This window comes from Cynocephalus volans, chromosome 1 (assembly GCF_027409185.1).
Source record: "Cynocephalus volans isolate mCynVol1 chromosome 1, mCynVol1.pri, whole genome shotgun sequence".
Lineage (NCBI taxonomy): Eukaryota > Metazoa > Chordata > Mammalia > Dermoptera > Cynocephalidae > Cynocephalus > Cynocephalus volans.
The window spans coordinates 164,544,286-164,568,384 of NC_084460.1; the positions used below are offsets into that span (position 1 = coordinate 164,544,286).

Genomic DNA, 24,099 nt, shown 5'->3' on the forward strand with positions numbered 1-24,099 from the left:
CTCAGCTCTAAAAACTTGTTGATAGTTCTATTAGCCACTAACTCAGCAAAGTAAGCCTTAATTCAAATTTAAATAAATAAGAATAATCAGAAAAAGTTGATTATTTTGGCATTATTGTTCATAGAACACAATTATTTGAAGATCTTGACTATAAAAATATAATTATTAAATCTCCTGAAAATAAGGTGATAAAAATTAATTTAGTGAAATAAGTATGTAATTTATGATTTATGACTATCTTAATTTTATTCTTACCCTAATATCACTGCCTATCAATAAAACATCAGACATGTGCAATAATAAAGTTCATCTTCAGTATTTTTGCCAACTTTCAGTCATAAACACCACAGATGTACAGATATTGTTATGAAGGTATATTTTTCAAGATAAGAGAATAAAACATATTTTATTTAACAATTTGTTAGCTTAATATACATCTTTTGAATAATTAGATACATAGCCTGTGGACTTCCATTTATAATATTCCCCAGGTCTCTGTAAGAGTCAGTGACAGCCCTGATCTTCACATCTCTTAAAAAAAGATATTTCTATTCTGAATTGAGTACCAAGTCAGACTGCAAAATTTATGAAGACATTTGTGACATAGTTAGAGTAAGACCAGAGATGAATCTTGCCTAGGGAGGTCAGGTGACTTCATATATTGCCTATTACAAAAGCAGTGCTTTTTCCCCCTTTTTTTTTTTTCTCAAGTACGTTACAATCACAATAGAAAATGTATTCAAATCAGGGTAATTTAAGAAGAGTTTAACAGAAAACTAAAAAGTAAGGGTATAGGAATATGACAAGAACACAGTTCCCCAAGGTAAGTATTGGCAGAGCTCAACGCCCTCAGGTCTAAAGGGCTGCCTTGAGAGGAAGAAGTTTTGGTAGAAAGAGTCAGCCCAAAGGAACCCCATAGGAATGATGCCAGGGGAATAAGCAATCTAACTCTCTTTTCTCCCTCATATTTTCTGTGAGGCTCTCATTGGATATTGACAATCGTAAACCAGAGGATAAGAGAGGTCTTTGATGTAATCCACACAGATCAGTCTCTCAGGATCCAGATTAGGGTGGAGAAGGATGAAGAGTAGATCCAGCAGGAAAATAGAAGTTACCTGGCCCACTGCATTCTTTCTCCCCTTAGAATCTACTCTTATTCTTCATTCACTTAAAAAGATTTTATTTCCCACACCGTATCATTGCGGTGATATTAATTTGGCCATATTTCCCACGTGGACTGAAATTATTATCTGCCACTAAAGGGTATTCTTCATGAAAAATTGGAAGGGAACAGAGAGAGGTGATTAAGTAACATGGAAATAGTTGCAATAGTCTGCTTTTATAGCTGGCTAAAAGACCCAAGCTAGTAAACATAGTTGTTGACTTCACAACCTATTCCATGTTCTGCTTATACTCCGCCAGGACCTCAGCTCTGATTACTCTTGGCACCTACTGACACAGATTCCATACTCTTGGAAATGGACTCTGAGATTCATGTGCAGGAAGCATATTTGATCGTGTTCAAGATCAACAGCCACAAAGTGAAGAAACAGAACTGTATGGAGGGAGAATTCGAACAGTGTTGCAGTCGCAACTCAGACCTCAGTTGATTCTATGACTAACTTTGGAGCTGGGATAATTCTTCAGAGATTGTATTAGTCTGTTTTGTGTTGCTATAACAGAATACCTGAGACTGGGTAATTTATAAAGAACAGAGGTTTACTTGGATTCTGGGACAGCTGTGTCTGGTGCGGGCCTCAGGCTGCTTCTCCTCATGGTGGAAAGTGGTAGGCAACCAGTGGATACAAGCAGATCACGTGGTGAGAGGAAGTGAGAGAGAGAGGAGGTGTCAGTGTCTTTTAAACAACCGGCTCTCGTGGGAACTAACAGAGTGAGAACTCACTCAGGCCCCCTCCCCCAGGGAGAGCATTAATTCATTCATGAGGGATCTGCCCCCATGACTCATACAGCTCCCAACACTGCCACATTGGAGATCAGATTTCCACATGAGTTTTGGTGGGGACAACATATCCAAACTCTATCAGAGATGTTCTATTTTGTGGCATAGGGGCAGGCCTTTATACCTCTTGACCAATTATTGGATTGGGCTGCCCCAGGAAGGAAGCATGACCTTAGGTGTGTGGACTCTCTTCAGTTAAGAGCAAGTACTGGACAAGAACTCAGCTGAGAACTGTTGGTTGCCAAGACTCTCAGCAGCCAGACAAATGAGTACATCAGACCTAGAAGACAGAATCTGGGCAGTGAACTGTGACATCCACTATGGTCACTGTCTTTCAGGGACACTCTTGAGAGCTGCTGTCCACTTCTAACTGGTGCTGTTATAATAATCAGGTCCATCAGCAAACCAGGTTCTTTTCCCTTCCCCGTGATGACAAAGCGATGAAGCAGGTACTATGTTAAGCTGAGCCTTCTTTTTGTGCTGCTTACTTGTGTCTCCCAGAGCAGCTTGAGTTCAGTTTAATATATACCATCTCCATTTTATAGAGTAATACTGCTATGCATATCCAATTTTATGGTTGGGTTGACTAGGGAACACACAGTTCATCTTGGACAGTATGATTCACAGTCACAGGGTTTTACATGGCCAGACATTTCATTTTCTACCAGACCCCAGTAGCAAGCTAGAAGAAACTTCTAAAATGGAAACAGTTTATGGAAGAATAGAAGGGCGTTGCATTACAACTAAAGTATAGATTCCTGAGCTGTGATTTCCCTTATTTGGGTTTGGAAGAGTTTTATGCAAAAATCTTGTATGACACATATACTTCAAAAATCATTGGTTATACTAGTTTATTAGACCCAAATGAAAAGGAAGCTTGAACCAAAATCAGTCTTGTTGCAGAGTTGTTTCTTATTCAAGACCCAAATCAATACTGTCACCTTTACAGGTCTAGATAAGTAAATGGGTTGGAGAAGAATAACCAGATATAATATGTACTGCTTCCAAAATCCACAGGCCCAACAAGCTATGTGCCTCTTTCATTATGTCAGGTGATATAATTTGTATCATATTTTATAAGGGCTATTTTACCATGAACGCTTAAAAATTTCACTGACGTGGCATACCACTGTACTTTTTCAGCATTTATCTCCCAATCTCTGTCTATGCATACATCTTACTAGAATATTTAAGGGGCTTATTACTTTCTGTCCACAATTTTCAATTAGCATAATGTCTTCAGTAGAAAGGTTTAACATGGTAGTCAGGCCACATCCCAGCTCACTCCCCAGACTTACTGAATCTGAGTCAGCATTTTTACATGTACATCAAAATTTGGGAAGCACTGCCCAATAACCATATCAGGTAGACGAGCACATATGGCATACATAGCCTTGAGGTAAAACAAGCTAAGTATGCTTTTGTCTCTACCATATGCATATCCCCATTCCACACATAATAGTCCTATTCCTCCCATGCTGTGGTTCTTATCTTAGTGTGAGATACTTAGCAAAGTCAAGCATTTAATTGATGTTTACAATCAAACCTTGTTGGTCTCCAGTCTTATATCCCCTGTGCATTCACGAGATGAAGGATTGCTTCAAAACTGCCAACAGGCCTTCTGGCTCTCCACAGGTATTCATAATTGCCTGTTCATAGCTCATACTTTTGCTTTTTCTATATGAACATCTCTAGGACTATACACCAAGTCCAGGGAACCCAACAGTCTTATAATCACTACTGTTGCCATAGCTACTAAGTGTTGCAGCCACTTGATCTCTCTCCATCTGTGCTCCATCTAATGATTTGATTTGATTAATTAGAATGCCACTCTATGCCATAGATACCCATGTCCCATCCCCATTAGCAAAGAGTTATTATCCCAGTGCACTTTGCATACATGAGTGATCCCATTCTAGAATTGCATATTGAGAATCTTTTTCCTGGGGCCATTTCCTGAGCCAATTACTGTATTAGTCAAGATCAAATATAGCAAACTTAAACCTTAACGTTGTCCTGGGAAGGCACACTCAAACTAGGATATTTTGAGCAGGGCAGAATAAAGGGAAACCACAAGAGGATACCGTATTACTATAGGCCTAGTAACAATGGGACTGTCAACACCTCTGGATAGAAATGGGAATAGGGAGATAGAGTTGTGATCAAAATCCAGAAGTGAAGGTGTTATAGACAAGACCACCTTAAAAGGATGAGTAACATTCAGTTAAGAGTCATAGTAAGCCCTAGGCACAAGAGAGAAAGCCAGAGAATAAATACCCTCACCCCTCAATCATCCCTCCCTCTTATCTACTTCAGAGGCTTCCCATTGGCCAAATACAACAATAAGCTAATGGACAAGGAAACCCATTAATGTATTCCATTTAGGTCAGTCTCTTGGAGCAGAGAATAGGGTGCAAAAAATTAAAGAATAACTATAAAAAGGAAAACATTACTATCCAGCATATCATGATTCAATATCCACGCTATGGTGAGAAATATAAGTACCAAGGATAGGAGAGGCTTAAGTCCTCAGCAGAATATTTTCTGCCAGAAGGAGAATTACCGCAAGAAAGGAAGTTATAATAAGAAATTTGCTTGGTGAAAAGAAAAAAAAAAAAAAGCAAGGTTGTTAATTAGATTAATCAAATTAATCTAATTATTATTTGGTTATTAACACCAAATTATAATAACCTGATGTACTCATCTTCACCATAGACATTCTTCATTCATTTTTTTTAATGATCAGTTTTTGAATTTCTAGTTACGAAGCCACATGCTTGGCATTGGGAACAAAAGAAGAATAAAACATTGTCTATGTCTTCAAGGAGCTCAAAGCATAGTGGGTAAACAGACACATGGAATATAATTTACCATAATGAGTGTTGTCTCATAGGTAAGCACAACATTTTTGACATCTCAAAAGGAGGGCACTTAGGTAGACTAATAAATAGATCAGGGAAGTTTCTCAGCGAGAGTTAATTGTGCAGCGTGTTAAGGATTAGTAGATGTTAACTAAGGAAGAAGCATGAGAAATATATTCAGGAGAAACATTATCTGCAAAAGTAGTAAGGAATACACAGAAAATTACAAGTTTCAGGTCATTATGTCTGGAATGTATGAGTGATATGCAGGCGGGGATGAGAATAGCCATATACTCAAGAACAAAATTATGCCAAGGCTTTTACTTGCTAAGAGATTTATACTTTACCCTGGAGTGAATGAAGAGCTATAGAAAAATATAAAACTTTAGAATTGCCTGAATCCTGGAAGAAAGTCACCTGCTAATTAGCTACATTTTTTCCCAAATAGTTTTAAAGACGTCTTGGCAAATCTTTGGCTTCAGGATCCACTTTTTTAGGCTTCAAACTAATGACTGCCCTTCTGTTTATCTGTTCCTCCTTCTGACAGTGGTCAAATCACTTAGATTTAATTTTCTATTTTTTTTCTTAGTTTTTAAAAAATTTTTTCAATATACAATGTGGTTGATTATTGTGGCCCATTACCAAAACCTCCCTACCTCTTCCTTCTCCCCCCTCCCACCCAACAACCTTATATCTTTTTGCTCATCATATCAACTTCAAGGAATTGTAATTCTTTTGTCTTCTTCCCTACCACCCCCTCTACCCCCACCCCCAGTGTTTTTTTGTGTATTTATTTATTTATTTCTACCTCCCACAAATAAGTGAGAAAATGTGATATTTCTCTTTCTGTGCCTGACTTGTTTCACTTAATATAATTCTCTCTAGGTCCATCCATGTTGCTGCAAATGGCAGTGTTTCATTCTTTTTTATGGCTGAGTAGTATTCCGCTGTGTAGATAAACCACATTATCCACTCATCTGATGATGGACATCTGGCCTGGTTCCAACTCTTAGCTACTGTAAATAGTGCTGCGATGAACATTGGGGAACAGGTATACCTTCGACTTGATGATTTCCATTCCTCTGGGTATATTCCCAGCAATGGGATAGCTGGGTCATATGGTAGATCTATCCGCAATTGTTTGAGGAACCTCCGTACCATTTTCCATAGAGACTGCACCATTTTGCAGTCCTACCAACAACGTATGAGAGTTCCTTTTTCTCCGCAACCTCGCCAGCATTTATCATTCAGTCTTTTGGATATTAGCCATCCTAACAAGGGTGAAATGCTATCTTAGTGTGGTTTTGATTTGCATTTCCCGAATGCTGGGTGATGTTGAGCATTTTTTCATGTGTCTGTTGGCCATTTGTATATCTTCCTTTGAGAAATGCCTATTTAGCTGTTTTGCCCCTTTTTTAATTGGGTTACTTGTTTTTTTTATTGTAAAGTTGTTTGAGTTCCTTGTATATTCTGGATATTAATCCTTTGTCAGATGTATATTTTTCAAAAATTTTCTCCCACTCTGTTGGTTATCTTTTAACTCTATTACTTGTTTCTTCTTCTGTGCAGAAGCTTTTTAGTTTGATATAATCCCATTTATTTAGGTTTCCTTTGGTTTCCCATGCTTTTGGGGTCATATTCATGCAATCTGTGCCCAGTCCTACTTCCTGAAGTGTTTCTCCTATGTTTTCTTTAAGAAGTTTTACTGTTTCGGGGTGTAAATTTAATTCTTCAATCCATTTAGAGTTGATTTTAGTATATGGTGAGAGATATGGGTCTAGTTTCATTCTCCTTCATATGGATATCCAGTTATCCCAGCACTATTTGCTGAAGAGGCAGCCTCTTTCCCAGTGTATAGGCTTGGTGCCTTTGTCAAAGATCAGATGGCTGTAGGTGTGTGAGTTGATTTCTGGATCCTCTATTCCATTGATCAGTGTGTCTTTTTTATGCCAGTACCATGCTGTTTTGGTTATTATAGCTTTGTAGTATAGTTCAAAGCCACAAAGTGTCATGCTTCCAACTTTACTTTTTTTTGCTAAGAATTGCTTTGGCTATGCATGGTCTTTTGTTATTGCATATAAATGTCTGGATAGTTTTTTCCATCTCAGAGCAAAATGTCATTGGAATTTTGACAGGGATTGCATTGAATTTGTATATCACTTTAGGTAGTATGGACATTTTCACAATGTTGATTCTTCCAATCCAAGAGCATGGGATATCTTTCCATCTTCTTGTGTCCTCTTTAATTTCCCTCAGCAGTGGTTTGTAGTTCTCATTGTAGAGATTTTTCACCTTTTTCATTTCTATTTTTTGTTATTTGGGTCTTCTCTCTTCTTTTTTTAGTTAGCCATTCTAATGCTTTGTCAATTTTATTTATCTTTTCAAAAAACCAAGTTTTTGATTCATTGATCTTTTGTATCATTTTTGGGTTTCAATCTCATTAAGTTCTGCTCGGATCTTAATGATTTCTTTCAGTCTGCTAACTTTGGGTTTGGATTTTTCTTGTTTTTCTAGTTCTTTAAGGTGAAGTATTAGGTTGTTCACTTGCCATCTTTCCATTCTTCTGCAGTAAGCATTTAACGCAATAAATTTCCCCCTTAGTACTGCTTTTGCAGGATCCCACAGGTTTTGCTATGATGTATCATTGTTTTCATTAGTTTCAAGAAATTTTTTGATTTCCTGTTTAATTTCTTCTTGGACCCATATGTCATTAAGAGGAATGCTGTTTAATTTCCATGTGTTTGTATAGTTTCCAGAATTTCATTTGTTACTGATATCTAACTTTTATCCATTGTGGTCTGAAAAAATACACGGGATAATTCCAATTTTTTTGAATTTGTTGAGACTTGATTTGTGACCTAAAATGTGATCTATCCTGGAGAATGATCCACATGCTGATGAGAAGAATGAATATTCTGAGGTTGTTGGATGGAATGTTCTGTAGATATCTGCCAAGTCCAAATGATCTAGAGTGTTGTTTAGATCTTGTGTTTCTCTGCTGATTCTTTGCCTAGATGATCTGTCCAATATTGATAGTGGGGTGTTCAGGTCCCCTGCTATTATGGCATTAGTGTCTATTTCCTTCTTTAGGACTAATAGAGTTTGCTTTATAAATCTGGCTGCTCCAACATTGGGTGCATATATATTTATGACTGTTTTGTCTTCTTGAATGATGAATCCTTTTATCATTATGTAGTGGCCTTCATTATCTCTTTTTATGGTTTTTAGTTTAAAGTCTATTTTATCAGATATAAGAATAGCTACTCCAGCTCATTTTTCATTTCTGTTTGCATGGTAAATCTTTTTCCATCCTTTCACCCTTAGTCTATGCGGGTCTTTATAGGTGAGGTGGGTCTCTTGAAGGCAGCATATAGTTGGGTCCTCCTTTTTAATCCAGTCAGCCAATCTGTGTCTTTTGATTAGTTAATTTAATCCTTTTACATTAAGAGTTGTTATTGAAAAGTTTGATTTACTCCTAGCATTTTATTGATTTTTGTTTGGATATCTTAAGTGTCTTTTGTTCCTTTCTTTCTGATTTACTGTTTGTGTTCTGTATTTTTTGGTTCCTTGGTTTGTAGATAAACTTTTTTTTCTCTTTGTTGGCATTTTTATTTTACTAGGGGATTTTGACTTTTCTTGACTTTTTATGGCAGTGGTGGTTATTTTTCAGGTACCAAACCCAGCACTCCCTTGAGAATTTCTTGTAAGGGTGGCCATGTGGTAGTGAACTCCCACAGTTTTTGTTTGTCTGAAAAATATACTATTTGCCCTTCATTTTGGAAGGATAGCCTTGCGAGGTAGAGTATTCTTGGCTGGCAATCACTGTCTTTTAGTATTTTGAATATGTCATCCCATTCCTTTCTGGCTTTTAGGGTTTGTGATGAAAAGTCTGATGTTAGTCTGATTGGGGCTCCCTTGTAGGTGATTTGACGCTTCTCTCTTGCAGCTTTTAAGATTCTCTCTTTGTCTTTGAGTTTTGCCAATTTGACTACAACATGTCTTGGAGAAAACGTCTTTTGGTTGAATACAGTCGGGGATCTTTGAGCTTCCTGAATCTGAAGATCTGTGTCTTTTCCTATACCTGGAAGGTTTCCTGCCACTATTTTGTTGAATATGTTTTCAATGCAATCTCCTTTTTCCTCCCCTTCTGGAATACCCATGACTCAGATATTTGAGTGCTTAAGGTTCTCTGATATCTCTCTTAGATTTTCTTCAATGTTTTTAATTCTTTTTTTTTTTTTTTTTTTTTTTTTGTCTGCCAGTGTTATTTCGAACAGCCCATCTTCAAGGTCAGAAGTTCTCTCTTCTGCTTCTGCAAGCCTGCTGGTTAAACTCTCTGTTGTTTTTTTATTTGGTTGAATGAATTCTTCAGCTTGGCAAGCTCTGCTACATTCTTTTTCAGGACATTGACTTACTTGTATATTTCTTCTTTCAGGTCCTGTATACTTTTCCTCATTTCATCATGTTGTCTAGCTGAGCTTTTCTGTATCTCATTTAGTTTCCTTAGAATTATCACTCAAAATTCTTTGTCAGACATTTCAAGGGCTTCTTGTTCTATAAGGTCTAGAGCTTGAGAGTTATTACCTTTGGTGGTGTACTTTCTTGATTTTTCATATTTCTGGTATCTTTCCTTTGACCTTTAGTCATTGTAGCAAGGGATTTCATGGTCCACTGGTTTGACACTATTGTCTGGCTAGGATGCTGCTGGGGCTGCCAATTTGGCATGGCTGCCTCAGTGTCTGCTCAATTGCCCACTGGTGCCCTGGGTGCATGGTTGCCTTGGGTCTTGGGCCTCTCCAGGGAAGCACCTCTCTAGTTGGCCTGCACTTGGCTGGGCTGCAGATGGAGTCTGGTGGCGGTGAGGCCTACCTGCTCAGTTGCATGCTGGCCTAGATTTAAATTTTCTATGTTACAATCAAATTCCAAATTTTTCCATATCACCTTAACTAAAAATGGGTATTCAGGAATTCATCAGTCACATTTTTATGTATTTTTTCCATGGAATCAGTTACTTAAATAGTAGCTATCCCAAGAAGATTTTTTGTAAATTTCATTTTTTAAGTAATGGTATATTTTGGGTTTAGGATTTAATTGCTGTTATCTTTAGACCTTGATAAAAATTGAGTCAGGAAAAATGGAAAGCACCAGACCAGCTCTTTAGGAACCTTATCTGTGAATGGAAGGAAATATTTTTATATTCTTATTAGATTGTACCATGAGAAATATCAAGATCATAAATATGCACATTATAGATAGACATTGAATGGATAGATAGATGCATATATATACAGAGATTGGACCTGATTGCTTTTAAATAGAAAAGAACCTCCAAAGGGTGAGATTGACCACCAGAAACAAGAAAGTGAATATATGAAAGAACTTAGTTTTCAGAATAAGCAAGACAAATATTTAATCATATACATAAATAGGAGAAAAAACAAGCCAAGAAAAAATAGAAAATATCTTCCTGGGAGAGATTTAAAAAAAAAAGAAATAAGAAGCAGGTGAAAACAAAACATTTTCACAATATGATATAGATCAGAGGAAATTCTCATACAACAGCCTCTGTTCTCTCTAAATAAATGGAAGAATAAGGTCATCCATGGAGACTGAGAGCAGCAGAATAGAAGTACTTAAACAGGCTGGAACTGTGTTATATAGAGAATATACGAATGTAAATTTACAATGACTGGAAGCATTATTGGGCGAGAGTGAAGAGGTCGACTAAAATTAAACAGATTAACATACCAGTTATTCATACCAGACACATTCAGCCTGTAGTTAATTGTTCCTAGCAAGCCTTAATAGCCAGAAGCAAAATTGGAAAAAGGAAGTAAATGAATTCGTCCAATACGTACAATTAAAGAAAAAATTTTAAGGACATTAAAAAATAAATTTTATTTTCTTTCAATTATATAAAAATTTTATAAAACCTAGCTTTCAAATAGTCAAACATTTTATCTTACCTTGAAAAAATAAAATTCAGAAATTATAGAATAAAGGTAGTAATGTTAGACTCCTTCAACAATCCCCTTCTCCAAAATGAGTCTCTTCATTTCTGAATGTCAATCATCAAGTGTCAGAGACTGAATTGTGTCCCTTCAAAATTCATGTGTTGAAGCTCTAAATCTCAGTACATCAGACGTCGGCTGTATTTGGTGATAGAGCCTTTAAATAGGTAATTAGGTTAAAATGAGGCTTTTAGGGTGGGCCCTATTTCAATCTGACTTGTGTCATAAAAAGAAGAAATTTGGACACACATTTGGACACACAGAGATAGCATGGATATGAGAGCACACAGAAAAGGCCATGTGAAGACACAGTGAGAAGGTGGCCATAATCAAGCCAAGGAAAGAGGCCTCAGGAGAAACCAAACCTACCAACATTTTGATCTTGGATTTCCAACCCCCAGAATTGTGAGAAAATAAATTTCTGTTGCTTAATCTCCCCTGCCTACCCCCCGCCCCCCCAGTCTGTATTATTTTGTTATGGCAGTCCAAGCAAACTAATAAACCAAGTTTTTCTGTTTTTTACCCTTCCATGATAATTCACAATGTGAATTTTTTAATTTTATTTTTAGTATTTTACTACCTGTTCACCTGTGAAAAGGTGATTGTTGATTTGAGATCTTTCTTTTTCATTAATGTATGCATTTACATTAAATAAATTTCCCTTTTAGCAAAAAAAAAAACTTTTTTTAAGTAAAATTTTAAAAAGTTCTAATTGGTACTTTAAAAAATATGCCTAGTTAATCTTAATGGTTTCTTGTTCTGTGCTTATGGTTCTGGTACCCTCTTTTATGTCCTTAATCATATTAAACATATATTTTATTATTAAAAATATTTAATCAAAAAATACTATTGCTATATCTTAAAACTCTATTTCTCTTTTACCTCCTCACTGGCCTTCTTAATTCTCCTAAGGGCTTAAGAGTTTGTAAAGCAAATGCCAGAAAAGCTTGCAAGCAACTTTTACTTTCTACTCTTCCACATAGCTGTTTTGAAAGTAAGGAAATAAAAAAATAAGACATAAACTACTCACATGATACATTTCCTCACAAGAGGATACTTTCTATGTCTTAGCCATTATATAAAATTAGTAAATTTATTAAATCTGTAAAAAATATATATGAATTTTTTTACCTAAGTGCCCTGTCAGCGTGAAAGACACTTTTTCCAGGGCATTTATAAAAAACAACATTTTTTAAAAACCTGTGGCAATTATTTAACATTGTAACTGCCTGAGGCAGAAATGTGGTTGGGGCAAACGAAAAGCTGACCAAAAAACAAAAGAAATATCTTGGCAATCAGCCAATTGATAGTAATAGAAGACTTTCAGATTGTAAGGAAAAAAGTTAAACTATTTATATTCACAGACGACATGATCTTATATGAAGAAAATCTTAAAACCTCCATGAACATGAAATACATTCAGTGGAATATTATTTGTCAATAAAAAGAAATGAAGTAATGATTTGTGCTACAACATAGGTAAATTTTGAAACATATGCTAAATAAAAGAAGCTAGTTACAAAAGGCCATTTATGGTATGAACCCATTTATATAAAATATCCAGAATGTGCAAATCTACAGATACAGAAAGTGGATTAGTGATTGCCTGGCGCTGGGGGAAAGGATGAGTGATTGGAGGAGACCACTAAGTATGTGGGATTTTTTGTTGGGGTAATAAAAATGTTCTAAAATTGATTGTGGTAAATTGTTGCACAATTCTGTGACTATACCAAAAACCATTAAAGTGTAGACTTTAAATGGGTGAATGGCATGATATATAGATTATATTTCAATAAAGATGTTAAATAAGAAATTATCAAAAAATTATAGTCCTCGACTAACATTTTTATTTCTAACTTTTTAAATGAACATGCAGCTTTATGCAATCTCTTGAGAAAATTCTGCCCTTAAAATGTGGATCTAAAAATGTGGCAATGGAACAGTGTAATTGGAGGTGAAATTAAGAAAACCATCTCAGAATTTCTCTCCGTAGCTTAGCTTTCCTTGCCTACACACCAATTTTAGCAATAGCCTGGAAAAGATTGGTAAGTGGATCCTTAGTTCAGGTAACATGTAAAAAATATGGGACGGTTTTGCTACTTCACAAGCAAGTTTCAGCCATTTTACTCTGTGGGCAACAGTTGGTTACGTCATATTATATTGATAATATTACCTACAAAGTATAGTTTTAAAGTTTTCTTTGTTCAAGCAGCTTTTTTTAAAAATATGTAAAGTGTATAAAGCCCTTGAAAAAGCATTTGAACATCTTCTGTATGTCACATAGCTTGTTTTTGGCTTAAGGCCATTTTTCTGGTTATGTTGTGGTATGTTATAATTATTCTGTGAACAAATAACTGATATGTGTAAACAAAAAAATAGTAACTACCATGCTTGTTACATTGTCAGTGACAAATTCATGATACTTTCTACAAAGCTTTCTATTCTGGAGATATACCCTCAATCAGGCTCACTGTAGTATCAGCTGTGTAAAACAGAAATCCCTAAGCAATGAGTAAGGTGAAAGTATGGAATTCATCATTATTTCAACCTGCTGTTGAATTTTTTTTAAAAAAAGCAAAAAGTGGTCACCTCTCCATGTTCCATATGTAAGGTACAAATACAATAATTTTAATGATATTACTACTGGTTTTGTGCAAAGGGTAATATAATTCTGGAAGACTTTTTCTCTTACGTTTTCTTGTGGAACTTTGTAAGATACACAGCTTGGGCAAATCTCAGAAATTCTTTATATTTACCACTGCAAGTTCTGAGCAGCTAATACCAAAATTTCCACAAACCCTTGTTTAAATGTTTATTCCCCATAGATTAAGAACTATAAGGAATTTGTATAGAGTCTATTGTTTTGAAGTTTAATCAAATGTTTTGGTTGGATATTCTGCTCATAATAATTTTTTACAAGATGTGAAAAATTAACAAGTAAGATCTTTTTTTGAAAGACTTCATGTCCTAATTGCTATACTAATTGCAATTAAATAATTAAAAATCAAAAATATTTTTTAAAGTAGGTTAATGCTGTAAATGCTATTTCATTATTTTAATTACATGAAGTTCTTAATCACTCCATGAATAAGCATAAGTATCATTAATTATAAAAGTATTTTATCTTTGAAATAATATCTATGCATTTTAACTTATTGATGATTTTCCACTCTCACATCTAGAGCAGTCTATTTATCTACATATTCAGAGACCAAAAATAAGTTCAAATGATATACCTCTCTGCTTTTATGAAACTGGATATGATAGTAGCCTAGGTTATCAAATGATTCTAGATAACATATTAATTGGAGATTTAAAAAATGACACTGTATTAGGCATTTGCTATTTGGTATCACAAATGCTAAAGCCAAAGCCAAGGCTGATGAGATATTCGTGGCCAATCATCAAGACCAGTGTTGAACTTTGGCACATACAAAAGAATAGGCATACAAAGCCAAGGTAAAACATGTCACTGAGCATCCTTTGAAAATTTGCCAGGTATTGGCTAGGCCACGTGGACATTCCAGAGAAGGTATGAACTTTGCACTTTGTCTCAAACAAGTACACATACACGTAGAGCGGTATTCTTAATGTTCTTTACTTGTGGCAGCCAAAATTATTAACATTTTTTGTGTGTGAAGCCATAAAAATTTGCAAAAAATATCTACCTTCTCTTATAAATCCAATTTCAAAAGCAACAATATCTGGAAACTGCAACAGAGATTTTTCAATATAATCTCTTCCAGTTCTTTATTAACTGCTTTTTTTTATTATGTTTCATTCAGTTATTAAAATTGACTGGCTCATATCAACTTAGCTGTTGAAACACACACCTGAAAAAGCAGTTCGTATTTGCACTGTATATATATTCAAGCTGAACATGTGGGGAAATGTAGAACTATCAGTTACTAGGTTTCCATGGAGAAGGTAGAAAATGTGAATGGTCTTAAATACATTTTGGAAAAGATGTTTATTCTATATCTTTTGTGTACTTCAATACTTTTGAAGCTGGATACCCATTCTTGCCACTAGCAGTCTTCTTTCCCAACCTCATCTGCTTTATACCCATGCATCACTGCAAGATGCAGCACTTCTAATGATATTGAAGCAAGTTCTAAACCCTGATGCTTTCTAAAGTCAAGGCAGGCCAGCATGGGGCAGGGGAGAGAGGTTTCAATAGAAATCCATTCTCATAGGTTTCATCATAAACATATTTTATTTCGAACACTGTCAATGCTTAAAGCAAGGAAAGATAAATTCCCAGAGTACACTACATCTTAAACTATTTGAACCACAAAAGTGAACACACTGGGAATATATCTATTTAAGTGTTTTGTCAATACCAGCTTTAGTATTGCCACTGGGCTTTATAAAATTTTTAGGACTTAGATTTCTCCTTTTTTTTTTTTTTTTTACAGAAACTTTGGACCTAAATTTAAGTGACTGTTACCAAGTTGAAGGCTGGGGTATTTTTAAAAGTCAGAATTATCATTTGACTTGAGGGTTGTAACTTGCCCTCTCTTGTTCCCATGCAGATTTTCCTATTCTCTCTCTTGAATCCCACACAAGATATATCCATTGTGTCTTATTGCTGACCAGAACTCTTTCTGAGCTGCCTTAATCATATTTCCTTTGGCATGGAGAAACCCTGAAAAGGATATGGGGGAAATAAAAAAAAAAATCACGACTTTTTACAAAGTAAACCCATGGATTTGTTTTAAAAACAAACAGTAAATGTTGTTTCAGGAAAGTCTTGCCATTTCAGTTAGACGCTGTAAAGGAAAAACATTTTCAACATCACTGTCACATATTGGGTTTATAGCAGCCTTCCAAACATAATCTTTCTTATTTTCTCTTTTTAAAGAAAATGATGTGTATATTGATATGCATCTGATATACATACACACACAATGTATATGTGTGTGTGTTTAAAATAATATTGACCTAACAAAAAGGAGCATAAAACACAAACACTGAGCAACTATATATGGATTAAATCAAAATTTAGAAAAATAGTTCCCAGGGATTTCAAGGTCCTAAAAAGAAGTTATGGGAAACAAGATTAACTCCACAGTGGCCAATTGAGTTTCCTAGCAAAGTGGAGTGAAATAAGTAACATATAAAAGAAAAAGGCTTTGGAAATGGGTCAGACTTGTGAGTTCTGTAGGCAGTTTTGTCACACAGCTATGTATTTCAGGAGCAACAAATTTATTTATTGGAAAGTAAAATCTTGCAAAGAAGAATCAACTAAAATACTCATTTACTAGTTCTAATCCTTGGAATGACAATAAGAAGGAGTTTGGCGATTTTCTTCACATAAATGAATTCTTCTGGAACTTTGCATCTTACCCCTTACTAACTCTACATGACAGCACTCAAGTATCTTCTTCAAGAAATAATCTCAATCTGTGGTAATAGGCTGATAGTACTGCTCTGGCCATCACTTCTTGGGCACAAGCTTTGTATCCCACGAATATGCATAACCAATAACCAGTGTATCACTTTGTCATTACATTTCTCAACCTATAATATAATTTTGGGGTTAATTCTCTGTTTTATTCACTAGACTGCAATTATTTTAAAGGTACACATTACATCTACTCCATTTTTTATGTATCCAGTGCATGACCCATGCACTACCCGTGGTAGTGTTTCATTCAATATGGGTTGAATGAATGCATGAAGGGCAAAATCAAGGAAAGACAAGAAATAAAGAAAATGCCATTAATAGTATGCCTACCATGAAGCTAGTACTAGCCCTGTGCTAGACACATAAGTATTTTACTCCTTTATTTCTCACATCAACACAGTAAAGTGGCTACTTTACAGATGAAGATGATCAAGTTTTAAAAAGATTGAGTGTCGTGCTCTGGTCTTCACAACTGATAGGTAATGACGTTTGAAATTTAAATCCAGCAATTATTTTTTTAATTGAAATGTAATTGATTACAGGTATTTGGGGCATACAGAGTTGAATATCAATAACTGTGTACAATGTGTGGTGATCAAGTCAGGATAATTAGCATATTCATCATTACGAAACATAATCATTTCTTTGTGTTGAGGACATTCAATCTCCTCCCTTCTAGTCACTTGATAACATGAAGTAAAGTATTGTTAATTATAGATGCCTAGCTTGACTGTACATCAATAAACAGCTAGTGTTTCCTAGCTAGCTCTTTTGTGTCCATTAACCCATGTCTTGGTATCTCCCCTGCCTCTCCTCCTTTCCCGGCTCTAGAAACCACAGTTTCATTCTCTCCTTCTGAAAGTTCAATATATTATTATGATTCTTTCTTTCTTTTTTTCTTTCTTTCTTAGCTCCCACTTATGAGTGAGGATGTGTGGTATTTCTCTTTTTGTGCCTGGCTTATTTCACTTTATATAATTTTCTCTAAGTTCATCCATGTTGCTGTGAACAGCAGAATTTCATTCTTTTTTATGGCAGAGAAGTATTCCATTGTGTAAATATACCACATTTTCCCTATCCAGCCATTCATCAACGGACATTTAGGCTGGTTCCTTATCTTGGCTGTTGTAAATAGACCTGCAATAAACATGAGACTGTAGGTATTCCTTCAACATGATAATTTCCTTTCCTTTTGGTATATACCCAGTGGTGGGATTGCTGGATCCTAGTTGTTTGAGAAACCTCTATACTGTTTTCCATAATGGCTATACTAATTTACAGTCCTACCAACAGTGTATAAACGTTCCCCTTTCTCCACATCCTCACGAGAAATTGTTATTCTCTGTCTTTAAAAACTAAGTTTAAGGAGCACTACTTATGATACAGTCATTTTAATTTACTCTTGATAAGGACCCAGTAAGTTTGAGGCTGTTTTCCCCATTTTATCAATAAAGAAACTTAGATATTAAGTAATGCGAAAAAAGTCGGGGAGCTAAGGCAAGGTAGGAATTGATTCAAGTCTAGAGTTGGATGAACGAAGAGTTTGGTCAAAAATATTTGGCTCAAATCATAACCCTGCTATTTATTAATACTCTGACATTTGGCACTTCACACTCTCTGTGCCTTGTTTTCTAATCTGTAGAATGAAGTTATTGATGCCTTTCTAGAGCATTGCTGTGAATATTAGAGATAATACATAGACAGCGTCCAGCAGAGTGACTGGCACATAATAGGCACTTTATTTATACATTCATTTGCTCACTCATTCATTCTTACTAAGTCCATGCATTTCATGGCAGGAATGGGATTTGAACCCTAGCTTTGGGGGATTTAAATTCAGGACTTGTCATAGGAGATTAGTTACATCTTTAATTTATCAATATACAAAATATTTATTGGGTCAAGTGCATCTAACATCTAAACCATATTTTGTAACTTTATTTGTCTTGTTTTTTTTCTTCCCAATCCCTATTGATCAGAGTAATTTTTCTCTACCACCAGAGTGATCTTCCTTCTGGCCTGTGCCTTGATTGTCTTATTAATTTTCTCAGGAAAACACCATATTTAAAACTCTTCACAACCTAAACTCTACCTTCTTTTGAAATTCATCTGCTTCTATTACCTGGGCTCCAGCATGGGACATATCTGATTCTTATCCCAACTTCACTTTAACTCATTAATTCACTTGCCCCCATGTTGCAATCTCCCTGCCCCTTTGTCTCAAATTTTCATCCATTCTTCAAGGACCACGAAGCATTTTTTTCTTTCCTGCAATGGGATGTGTCTAAAACAGAGCTCTTTTGATTCTTTGAACAAAGATTTTTTATTCTTCTTTTCATATGGCATTTACATAGAACTTTAAATTATAGATATTTGTACTTTTAACTCATTCTCCCTAGCTAACTAAAGTGTTTTGAAAACAGGAACTTTCTAACTCATTTCCTGTCAGCTGTTCCACTTAGTACATAAGACCTTATATCCGGTTGGTGCTTAGTAAATACTAATTGAACACAATTAAAAAGCTTGGAGGTTTTTATTCCTATTCCTGAGCCTTTAGACCTGTGTTTGTTAAACTACTTCAGACCTCCGGGTAGGTTATATAAAAGCAAAATTAACTAGCAAGAAGGTTATGAAGAACAATTAATGAATAAAAGAGTTGAACTTTCAGAAAGCGGTGACAGCGTTCATTTTCTTCACCAGCCGGGACAAACTCAACAACGCAAATAAAAGTTATTGAATTGAGCTGGGATCCTTGGTGAAACAACATTGTATAATATCTCACAGTGGCTGTAAGTCACCACAGTGTAGTGGGTTAAAGCATTTTCCACTTGGAATCCAAGGAACTTAAAAGGATTATTGATTTTTTTTCCTCTACTTACAAATGAAACTCACATATTAGGAGTAAGAGCTACAGACACAACGTAATGCCTTGCTACTTGGCTCCTTTTTCCTAACATAAACAACATCACTTTCAGTGGTTAAGAAGATATTAAACAGTCAGTCTTGTAATTTTGTGTGACTGTCCGTACCTTGAGAAGAAAAATTAGCAGCTACTTTTTTAATTTTTAGAATTTCAATTCTGTTCACTCACTTAGCATTAGAAATCTCAACATCTAATTGCAGGTTTTCTCCTTCGACTCTGTTGTTGAAACATCCCGTGTTTACTTCATGCCTCAGCACTAATACTCAAATTCAGCTTGAAACAATTGCTTTATTGAAGACATAGACCTTGCATGACCTTCTTTTAGATGAAAGATTTAAAATAAACTTATTGCTTCCTGCCATGTTATCATAAAGAAAAAGATCCTAGAATACGAAACAGTGGGGAAGCCCATATTAAAACTGGCCCAAACAAAAGATGTGGGATTGATAAAATCATTAAAATCAGATTTAGTTTTGTACCTTTTGGATTTCAACTTCATGATTTAATTAGGGACTTTCTGAAAACAAGTTGAGGCTTGACAGATTTCCTGTTCTTTGGTGCTAGTTTCGTTCTTGGGGATTTAAATAACTGTATTTTCTCCAACTTTTCCCTCTTTGGGGATAAAGTTTTTGAATTGTTTCTGTGTTTGTTTCAGGGTTTTTCTTCTTTTCTGGCTATTCAGTGAGATCTACTGTCTCGTAAACACTAGGAAAGCAATGTGCTCCTGTGTGGTCATCCACAACTACTTCACTGCAAGCAAGCAGGAACGTTTTTGTAATTTGAAAGGTACTATGCAGATACTCTGTCTAAACATATTACCCCCAGCACTCATGCACACACACACACACACACACACACACACACACACACACACACACACACACACACACACACACACACACCCTGCCAGTTATGCATGAAGTTCTCTTTCATTAGTTCAGTCTAAAAAACGCGTGTTTCACATACTAAATGAGAGTCATCTTTTTAGATACTGGAATTTCAAAAATAGTAATATCTACAATTTACCCAGCACTAATTATGTGCTGAGCACAGAACTAAGTGTTCTATGTATATTCTCTCATTTCAATCTTACACCATCACCATGAAGTAAATATTAGAAACCTCAATTTCCATGTGAACAAAATGAGGTCCAGAGAGTTAAGTAACTTGGCCAAGGTCAAAGAGCTTGTCAGTGCTAAAATGAGCAGGTTTTTCTGATTCCAACCTAGAACGGGCTCTTCCTGAAACTGCTTCTATGAATAAATGAGTCACTGTTTAAGGCGTTGATGGCCAAGGCGAATAGGGTAATAATTCTTAAGAGTTTGCAAAGAGTCTTCAACTCTAGCAAGGACCCCATTTTTTACAGATAAGAAAATAGGTTCAGAGAATTTTCAAACTTTTCCAAGCTTATAAACCTGGTGTGTCAGTTAGCAATTTGTAATGTCTTAGTTCAAATCTACTCTTCGTTGTCTGCTATTCAGGATAGTTTGCGAGGGCTGCCATAATGACGTACTACAGACTGGGTGGCTTAAATAACACAAATTTATTTTCTCACAATTATGGAAGCTAGAAGAGTGAGATCATGGTGTTGGCAGGGTTGGTTCCATTGTGAGGCCTCTCCCCTTAGCTTGCAGATGGCTGTCTTCTCTCTGCACATGTTTGTGTCCTAATCTCTTCTTACGAAAACACCAGTCAAATTGGATTAGGGATCATCCTAATGACCTCATTTAGCCTAAGTTCGCTCTTTAAAGATTCTTTCTTCAAATACAGCCCCATTCTGGGGTTGGGACTTTATAATCCCAGATGGGACTGTATTTGAAGAAAGAGTCTTTAAAGAGGGAATTTGTGTTATTTAATCTTTATTGTATGAATTTTGGAGACACAATTTAGCTCATAACACTTTAAATACTTCTTCATTATACCTAGCATGGTATTAAGCTTTGCCAGTAGAAGCTGCTGGAGGTACACTGAGGGGAAGATGCTTTTCTTCCTGGTTCTGTATGCTGATTCTGTATGCTGGTTCTTTCTGGTTCTGTGTGCTCCTTTAGACAGGCCCCCGCAGCACATGTGGCTTCTGCAGCACATGACTTCAAGAGCACCCACCAGATAGCTGCTGCCAGCTTCCTCTTTGGAGACTTTGCGGTGAAGAGTCACCAGCATGGCACCTACCATGAACAGCATCCCCAGGCACCCCCTTGGGTGGCTGCACAGCAGAATGCTGCTAGCCCAGCACCTCCCCATCAACAGCTTCCCCAAGCACCTCCTCAGAGCAGCTTCACAGTGAGTTCCAGGGCACAGCACTCCCCCAGTGCAGCTTCCCTCAGCATCCCAGAAAGGGGCTTCCCAGCAAATACTGCCAGCACGGTACCTCCCTGTGGATGACTTGCCCCAGGACTTGTCCAGAACCACTTAGGTGGTCTGGCAGCTTTGGTGAACATTTCTGCCATCCAGTGAGCTACAGCTGCACCCTCTCCAAATGAAGTCTGTATCTCAGTATGGGGGTGGGAGGGGTCTTCCAGTTTTTTTTCTTCCTTTGGTATTCTTTCTCATCTTTAGGAGTAGTGGCTGTTTCCTATACCTGCTCTTCCTTTATTCTTTAGAGCATTTTCACTCCTACTAGCCAATCTCCTGTTACTCCAATCCCCTATCAGTAATCCTTACATTAGTTGTTTCTTCTTCACATTATCTTCAAACAAAAAAATCTGTGTGGTTTCTGTCTCCTGATTAGATCTTAACTGATACAACTGGTAAATGGCAGACCCAGTACCCAGATAATCCTATGAGAGAAGAAAATGCATAGGTATTATAAAGGTTGGAAAGTAAAGTGTAAAACTGTCATTATTTCCAGAGGATAGGATCATCCAATTAGAAAACCCCACAGAATCACTAGAAAGGCTGTTGGAACTGAAGAAAGCATTCAATATATTGGCCATTTCATGCAAATAATAGCAGTTTTTACGCTCCCAATAAACATAGAAAATGTGAATGAAAAGAAAACAGCATTCTATTCTCACAGCAACAAATTTATAAAGAATCCAAAAATTAACCTACCAAAGAGTGCATGAGATCATTACAGAAAAGTTTTGAATAATATAAAGGATATAAAATATGACATGACTAAAAAAAGAAATATACGTGTTTATAAATGAGATTAATAAAATTGTAAGGAATTCAGTTATCCGCAAATTAAATTAAACAAAATTCCATCCAGAATCTCAGTAGAATTTTAGGGGAATTTGAAAAATTTAGATTTAAATGCAACAATAAGAACCACAAATCTTTGAAAGAGAAAAGCAAAGAGTAGGGAAAGACTTCAATATATATTGATAAACTTGAATTCAAAATTATTAAAACAATATGATATTATATAACACATAAGCAGATTACTGAAATAGAATGTAGAGGTCAGAAATACAATCTTGCATAGTAAATTGATATATGGTAAACATAAACCACAGAGCAAGGGAAATAGAATAAATTTTTCTGTAAATAACTTTGGGACATCTGGCACACTCTAAGGAGAAAATAAAACTGAATCCATAGATTATATCGTGCACCAAAAAGAAACTTAGAATTACTGAGCTACATATGAAAGCTAATGTTGTAGTCCCAATAAAAGAAAATGTGGTAGAATATCTTTGTAACCTGTGGCTGAAGAAAAACTTCAAGAAGCACAAATAATAAACAAAAACATGCTTCGAATACATCGAAATTTAAATTTTCCACTCAAAAGAAAAAGGCAACTTTAGATTACATTAAAAACAAAGATTATAGATTTAAAAAGATATTTGCAATGTCTATAACTGACAATGGTTAATAGCTGAAATATACCAAGAGCTCCAGAAAAACAAACCAACAAAAACGATAGGAAATCTAATAGAAATTATAGGCAAGGGCTATAAATAAGTAACTCATAAAAAGAGTACTGCCCAAGTATATTACAAGATGGTCAAAATCGCTAGTAATCAGAAAAACAAAAATTAAAATAATTATGATGTACTACTTCACATATATCAAAATGGCAGAAATCAGAAACCTAGATAATCAACAGTGTCAATACATGGAAACTCTCATGCACAGCTCTTGGAAATGTAAAATGAATTAGTCATTGTCAAAAGCAATCTCGAAAATTTTTAAAAATATTAATTGTACATTTGACTTACGGTACAATAATCCCATCCTTAGGTAAGTATCTAAGAAAATTGTTGGTCCAGTCTTTAAGGGGACATATACATAGAATATCATCTTGACAATGTTTGCATCAATGGGAATTTAGAAGTAAACTCATTTATTGCTAAGGGAAATGTTAATTAAAATACAGTAGATGCATAGTTGAGAACACTAGGCAGCAGGTAGAAGCAACAAATTCAGCAACATGGAGAAATATTAAAAATATAGATTCGAATGAATATAGTTAAAACAGAATGACATTATACCACAGTGCCATTTTGGAAAATGTATAAACAACTCAGACTGTACATTTAGGACAGAAGCATTTGTAAGGACATATATAAAACTTGTAAGAATGGATGCCTAATGGCAGAGGAGTATAGAGATTAAGACCATAAATGACAGAAACACAATGAATAAAGGAAATTAACAATAAATTTTTTAAAAGCAGATCCTTACACAAATTAATAATGATAAATGACTGTAAACTTAAGAGTGTGAAACTCTCTCTACCAAAATTCTAAAAAGTGTAGTAAAATTTAGTGAAATATAACAAAATGAAATAAAAGATTACAGGAATGGAAGGCATCAGCAAGGGAGAGTTTTGTAACCAGAGGGAAGAGGGATGATCACAATGAGAAAGGCGGTAGAGGTAGAACAGCCAGTGAAGGAACTGACAGGGAATGAAGAAGAAAGATTGTGGGTGCAGGATGTGGAATTCTAGGGGGGGAAAAAGGGTCAGCAAAGCTATGGTCTGTGAGCCA

At 35.7% G+C, this 24,099-nt stretch overlaps 1 pseudogene; it reads left to right on the forward strand.

Annotated features, from left to right (window-relative positions):
• The window catches only part of LOC134362974 (large ribosomal subunit protein uL18-like), a 148,797-nt pseudogene extending 127,250 nt beyond the window's left edge, over nucleotides 1-21,547 (forward strand).
• Nucleotides 21,548-24,099: the final 2,552 nt, after the last annotated feature.